General features: G+C 56.3%; 1 non-coding gene across 1 annotated transcript; it reads right to left on the bottom strand.

Annotated features, from left to right (window-relative positions):
• On the bottom strand, positions 1-164 carry LOC126029997 (U1 spliceosomal RNA). Its single transcript, XR_007503063.1, has one exon. It is a non-coding gene; the product is annotated as a U1 spliceosomal RNA (small nuclear RNA).
• Positions 165-7,061: the final 6,897 nt, after the last annotated feature.

The following is a 7,061-nucleotide window of genomic DNA, read 5'->3' as shown; positions in this document are numbered from 1 at the left end:
CAGGGGAGAGTGTGCACGCAGTCCCCCACTACCACAAATTACGCAGTCGAGTTTCCCCACATTTGGGGAAATCGCAGGGGTCAGCACACCCGGAGTGCAACGGGTGAGCCTCGCCCTGGGGAAACCACCTTCAGATCATGGTATCTCTCCTGCCAGGTAAAATTTTTTTTTTAATTTTGGAAGTTAAAAACAAGTTTTATTCAAAGGCACTGAGGAAGGGGAGGGAGAAAATAAGAGAGAAACTCAAGAGAGAGCTGAGTGGCTTTTCTAAGGTGGAGGGAGCCCCAGTACACAGACCACAGGTGGGCAGGAAAATCAGAACTTCGGAGGGGAGAGGTGGGTGGCATGTACTCATGAACCGTGTGCTGGGCCCAGGGTGTGCACTGTCCCTCTGCATCTGTCTCTTCCCTGTAGATGGATGCCTCTGCAGTCAGTCCTGGGACTGGGACCCCAGCTCTTCTCGGGCCCCCCTCCTACCACCGTCCTGGGTCACAGAACAGAGATGAGGGCCCTGGGGCCAGCTCTGCCCACCACACACAGTATGGTTTGTTCATGATGTATCAGCCTTCGGGTCCCTGGTGATGGGAAGCTGGGGTGGAAGAGCCAGTGACTTGTTGGGGTCACCTCTATGCAGGTGAAGATCTGTGAGCTAAGCAAAGACATGAGAATTGTCAGACCAGCGCGTTAAGGGGTTTCTGAGCAAGAAGTTCCAGAGGGACCAGAGAAAGCTTGAAGAATCAGGGAACATGGGGGAACTTCGATCCCATCCCTGAGCACCCCAGAACCCAGGAGGAGCTGGAGCACAGCCAGACGTGACCTGAGGCAACTGCTTCCAAGGACTCGCACCCAAACAAGCTCCAGGTTTTACCAGTGAAAATGGGTCCGAGGTGGGGAAGGGGCTCAGGTGTCTAAGCCAAGCCTGGCATGTGTGAGGCCCTGGGTCACTGAGAGCCTGTGCCCTCTGTCTGCCCCCCCCCCAACCATATGTGTGTGTGTCTGAGCATTCCTGGGAATGGGACCCCTCACAATTAAGGAAAAGGGTCCAGGGGCTGGGGTTATAGCATAGCAGGGAAGGCAATTGCATCCCATATGGGAGGAGGCAGAGGGAGGATGGGGGAAAGAATGAGGGAGGAGGGAGAGAAGGGGCAGGAGGAGTGGGAGAAGCATGTCAGGTGAACAGGCCTAAAGCAGTCCAGATCATCCTTAGGGAAGAAACTGGTGGGGTCCCCAGGCCAAGGGAGTGGGAGGGAGGGAAATACCACACGGGTCACCTGCTGGGCCCTGGGACCTCAGATCTCTCCAAGTCACCAGATCCTAATGCTCAGGGTCGGAGACACACACTAGCCACTTCCCAGTAGCCCCTGGCCAGCCGCATCCCGTCGGCTCCATATCAGCTGGGCCACCAGCCAGCGGAGCTCAGGTCAGGAGGAAGCTACCACCTGTTCTGTGTCATCCCTGAGTGTGAGGGGCCGGCAAGCACGGGAAGCCGGGCCCTTTGCGGGCAGATCCCAGCATGGGGAACTGGGAACAGTGACTGGCCCCGTTACCAGCACGGCCTGAGTGAGTCATCGCACAAACTCATCTGTTGTGCCAGCAACACTGATTCACCAAGCGCAGCATGAACTGAAGGGGAAAGCTCCATTCAGGGCTGAAAGAGTCTTCGAGAGCTGAGGATGAAGTCTGGGGAAGGATAGTGTGGGAGGACAGAGTGGACAGAGGTTAGAACGAGGGAACGTGGGAGCTGGTCCAGGGAAGGGCCAGGCCCCTGGGGCCTGTGTCTGTCACAAAGCAGGCCACAGCCAAAGCCTGTGGAACAGAAAATACCCACATGGGGGAATGAATACGACACAGCCAGGAACAAGCCTTGTCCAAGAGGGAATACTACACAGCCAGGAAAAATGTCACGACCCTTACCTCTGTGCACGCATAAGGATTTCACCAAATACCATCAGTAGAAAAAGCAAATAGAGAGAGAAGTTAAGGCCTAGAGATAACTCTGGGTTAAACTACTTCCTTGCCTGGCACACTGCCTTCCAGGGCTTACTTCATGCAACAGTACCTCTGACCTCCGAAGTCCTGCCAGGGTTATCCCTGAGCTCAGAGCCAGGAGTAAGATCTGAGCACCCGCAAGTGTGGCCTCCAAACAAACAAATAAGTGAGTCTCCAGGTCTGACTTCATGGGGGAGGTATGTACTGTGACTTTTCTTAGAGCCACTGTCATACAATGACGGGGTTTATTCCAGGCCACCTCGCTGAGTGACCGGAGGTCCTTGTTTTTGTTTTGTTTTGTTTTGTTTTTTGTGGCTTTTGGGTCACACCCGGCAGTGCTCAGGGGTTATTCCTGGCTCCAGGCTCAGAAATTGCTCCTGGCAGGCACGGGGGACCATATGGGGCGCCGGGATTCGAACCGATGACCTCCTGCATGAAAGGCAAACGCCTTACCTCCATGCTATCTCTCCGGCCCTGACCGGAGGTCCTTGAGAAAGCCAAGCCTCCTTGGTCCAAAGCATATACTCTTCCTCAGCCACCCGGCTGACCTGAGCAGCCCATGACCTGCGATGGCACAGAAGGTGAGATGGACAGGCGCGGGTACTTCTGAGGCCTCCTGTGCCCCTTGGTGAGGTCCTGCAGGGGACCAATAGCCTCTTCCCTCAGCCTTGAATACTGTTGGGTTCTCGGGCCTCACCAACAGTGCTCAGGGACTTCTCTCAGCTCAACACTTGGGAATTGGTCTGAGTGATGCTAGAGACCACATAGGTCTCCTACATGCAGAGTCTGTGCTCAGGGTCCCTGGGTGTCCCTGCAATACCGTCAATCCCCCCGGGCTCTCTATAGAGTCTATACACTCTATAGTCCCCCCCCGGGCTCTCCAGGAGTGACCCCTGAACTCAAATCAGGAATGACTCCTGAGCACTGCCAGGTGTGGCCCCCCAGAAAAGTACATAGGACTATGGAGATAATACAGGGGTTAAAGCAGATGCCTTGCATGTGGAGGGAGAGAGGAAGAAAGAGAAAAGAAGAGAGAAGAAAAAGGGAGGGAGAGGAAGAGAGAGAGGGAGAGAGGAAGAAAGGGGGCATTGGGCCAAAGTGACAGCACAGTGGGGCGGGTGGTTGCCTTGCATGTGGCAGACTTGGGTTCAATCTCCGGCATCCCATAGGGTCCCCTGGACTTGCCAAGGGTGATTTCTGAGCGTGGAGCCAAGAGTGACCCCTGGGCATCACCGGGTATGGCCCAAAAGCCAAAAAGAAAGAAAAGTTGGGGGAAGAAGTTAGGGGAGAGAGAGAGAGACAGAGAAGAGAGAGCTCCTGCAGAGATGGGGGAGGCAGCCAGCGGTGGGGTGCGGTGGATGAGTGGGTGCCTGGGCACAGCTCTGCTGGCACCGGGCAGCAGGATACTCGCCACAGCAGCTCTGGCGGAAATGGGGGCACAGGCTGGACTTCGGTCTGAACTAACTTCCTAGTCCCTCCCAGCCTCTACCCCAAGGTCCATCCTGAGTGGGGAGCAGCTAAGCTCAAGCATTTGGCCCTGAACACTGTCTGCTGGCTGTGCCCACAAGCTCTGAACCCCCAGAAAATCCTGGCCTGTGAGAAGACCCACTGAAACAGAGCCAGGGAGGGGCTGGAGCACCCAGTACCTGCAGAAACCCTGAGTGTTGAGGAATGTGGGGCTGGAAACCAAGCTGGACCCCAGACTCAGGCTGCATGGAACCCCTCTTGGGGGGATGGCTTGGACCTAGGGCGCCCAGGGTACATACTGGAACCCCGTGAGTCACTCACCGTGCTCATATCCTGCCACGGAGCCCAGCTGAGTCACCGGCCCCCCAAAAGGAACTTCTGGCCACAGGCCGGAAGGCTGGAGCCCTGGAGGACAGAGCCCCTGACCTTGGTCTGTGGGAGACATCACAGGGAGTACAGTCCAGTAGCAGCTCCTTCAGTTAAGACAAGCAAACAGGGGCCGGGCGGTGGCGCTAAAGGTAAGGTGCCTGCCTTGCCTGCGCTAGCCTTGAACGGACCTCGGTTCGATCCCCCGGTGTCCCATATGGTCCCCCAAGCCAGGAGCGACTTCTGAGTGCATAGCCAGGAGTAACCCCTGAGCGTTACCGGGTGTGGCCCAAAAACCAAAAAAAAAAAAAAAAAAAAAAAAAAGACAAGCAAACTGGGGCCAGAACCATAGTATAGCAGGGAGGGCACTCGCCTTGCATGCAGATCACCTAGGTTTGATCCCCCAACATCCCATAGGATCTCCTCTAAGTCCGGTAGGAGCGATTCCTGAGCACAGAGCCAGGAATAACCCCTGAGCGCCCCTGGGTGTGGCCCCCCAAAAAACCAAGAAAACTTGGCTTTCTCTGAAAGAGGAAGAGCCCCCCCCCCAAAGTGTCCAAGTTCCAGTAGGAGTCCCCAGCCCTGTGCACTTGGGATGGGGTGGGCTGCTCCCCACCTGAGGACACCCTGTGTTTACTACGGGTGAGCTCAGTCAGTCTTAGGGCTGGCCCCAAGGTGCCTCTTGACCTCCTCCTGGGGTGTAGGAACCCCGTGGCCCTCAGACAGCGGGGCCATCATTTCTCTCTGGGGCTAGGCTACTCCAGGCTCCCTCTGATCCCCCTCAGAGCTGACACCCAGATCCTGAGGTGAACTGTGTATGGGGGCATGAAGAGGAGGACCACAGGCCTCCCCAAACCCGGGTGAGCACCCCCCCCTATTAGCCTTAGAGTTCAAGGAGTTTGCTCGTCCTAGTCAGCCCGGCATTTGGCCAAACTGAGTTCAGATCCGGTTTTTGCTGCTCTGAAAATCTGCTGCTCCGTGTGTGCTGTTCCGTGTATGTGTGTGTATGTATGTGTGTACGCATATGTGTGGAGTATACATGTGTGTGGAGTGTGCACATGTGTGCATGTATGAAGTGTGACGTTTGTACTGTGTGTATATCTGTATGGTATGTGTATTGCCTGTTTGTGGGGACCCAGTGGTCTATCACACTCACGATTCAATGAGCTTGTGCCCCAGAACTAGCTCCAGACACCCCAAGGCTCCGTGCACTCAACCACCTGGAGGGACCCGGGGCTGGACATTGGGGCACAGAGACAGAAACGATGCCCAAATGTCCTTCTGCAGAGCAAAGTCTGCTCCACCGAAAGGCCAGGAGCACCTGGGGGGGAGGACCATCCGGTCACCGAGGTCACAGCGACACGACACTGGCATACAGGGTCAAGTGTCCTGTCTCCCAGAAGTGAGCCTGAAACAAGGGTGGACCTCGTGAGCAGGGGTGCACTTGGTGTGACACAGTCGTGTTAGTGTGCACTATCTGTGTGAGTTGTATGAAGTGTGTATGGTGTGCTATTGCGATGTACACCTGGTGTGTTGTATTGACATCTGTATGTTGTGTGGATTGTGCGTTGCATGTGATGGTGCATTTTGTGATGCACATACGGTGTGTTGTGTGATGTGTATATGTTGTGTGTGTTTTGTGTATATAGTGTATAGTGTGTGGCATGTATATGGTGTGAGACATGTATGAGGCATTTGCCTGTATATGGTCTGCGATATGTATATAGTATGTGACATGCGTGTAGTGTGTATATGGTGTTCTGTTTTGGATCTGTGTATGATGTGTGTGTGTGTGTGTGTGTGTGTGTGTGTGTGTGTGTGTGTCCTCATCCCATGCTCCCCCAGGGACCTGGCTAGGAAGAGTCATGGCTTGGCAGACTTGGGTGGACACAGCCAGGCCTGCAGTGCTGTTGTCTGGTTCCATCAGGCCAGGTCAAGCTCCCCAAAGTCCTTGAGGGGATCCCATTTCCATGGCTGGACTGCTGAGGGACAGACACCCCCCCCTGTGCCTGAGGGATGTTTCTAGCTGATGGGTCCAGGCTCAACTGGGTTCAGGAGACAAGCCTCGCTCTGTGCCTCACCTAGGTGGGTTCCTTCCGTGTCAGTCACCACATTCCTCCCCCAGAGCCCAGACCAGGTTGCCCGGGACACCCCTGGCAGGGCAGGACAGCCCTAAACTGGAGCGGCTCCCACAGGGCCTTTGTTCCGCCCAGTCCTAGAAGGGGACCAGAGAAGCAGTTAAGGAACCCGCTGGCTAGGTTGCAGTTGGCTGTAGCACCCCCAGGCCAGTCGGGGAGGGGGCGGGGAGTCCCAGCAGCCCCCTCATAAACAGGCACTTCCTGTGGCCGCTCTGCTGTTTGTGGAGACAGATGTTGGGGGACGCCGCCTCCGTCCCCATGGAGACGGGAAGTTTGCTTCGTCGCGCCCAGGCAACTGGAACCGAAAAGGGAGCAGAGAAGGAGGGGCGCTGGGAGGAGGGAAGACAGCTGGACTTTTCCAGAAGCCGAGCCCAACAAAGGGGGGGTGTCCCTCGAGCAGCATGAGGAGATGGGGCTGGGAGGGGCAGGGCCTGGGTGGGGGATGGGATGGAGCTGCTGGTTGGGGTGCCCAGAAAGGACTGGATGAGTTTGCTGCCCAGACCTGCCCTGAGAACACGCAGCAAACGGCCCTGGGGGGGTACGTTCGGGGGGGGGGTGCATGTTCCACCAGAGACCCCTCTGGGATTCTCCTGGCTGAGTCTCCTTTCCCAGGGATCTGGAAACATGAACATTCAAGAGCCTTCGGAGGGGGCCAGAGTGATAGCATAGCAGTAGGGCATTTGCCTTGCATGGACCCAGGTTCCATCCCTGGCATCCCATATGGTCCCCCAAGCCTGCCAGGAGCGATTTCTGAGCACAGAACCAGGAGTATTCTCTGAGCACTACTGGGAATGGCCCAAAAACCAAAAACAAAAAGATCCTTTCAGAGCCATTGAAGCAGGCCCACTCCTACCCCGATGCCCTCAGGAACCAAGATTGGGTGGGGCTCCTGGAAGTGAAGGCTGGATCCGGAGTGGGGGGTTCTGGCAGGTCTCCATGTGCAGGACCCTTCCTGAGCTTCTGGTTCCCAGGCAGGGGGACATTGGGGGTGGAAGGGATGGCTGGGTCAACCTAGCGAGTGGGGAGCAGGGAGCCCTTGGGGCAGGATGGGGTGGCCTGACCTCCCCTGCACATGCTCCCATCTGGATCCAGGTGGCCTAC

Source organism: Suncus etruscus, chromosome 1, assembly GCF_024139225.1.
Source record: "Suncus etruscus isolate mSunEtr1 chromosome 1, mSunEtr1.pri.cur, whole genome shotgun sequence".
In the NCBI taxonomy this organism is placed as follows: domain Eukaryota; kingdom Metazoa; phylum Chordata; class Mammalia; order Eulipotyphla; family Soricidae; genus Suncus; species Suncus etruscus.
Note: the sequence above shows the minus strand (reverse complement) of the source record. Positions and strands in the feature narration are given on the sequence as shown.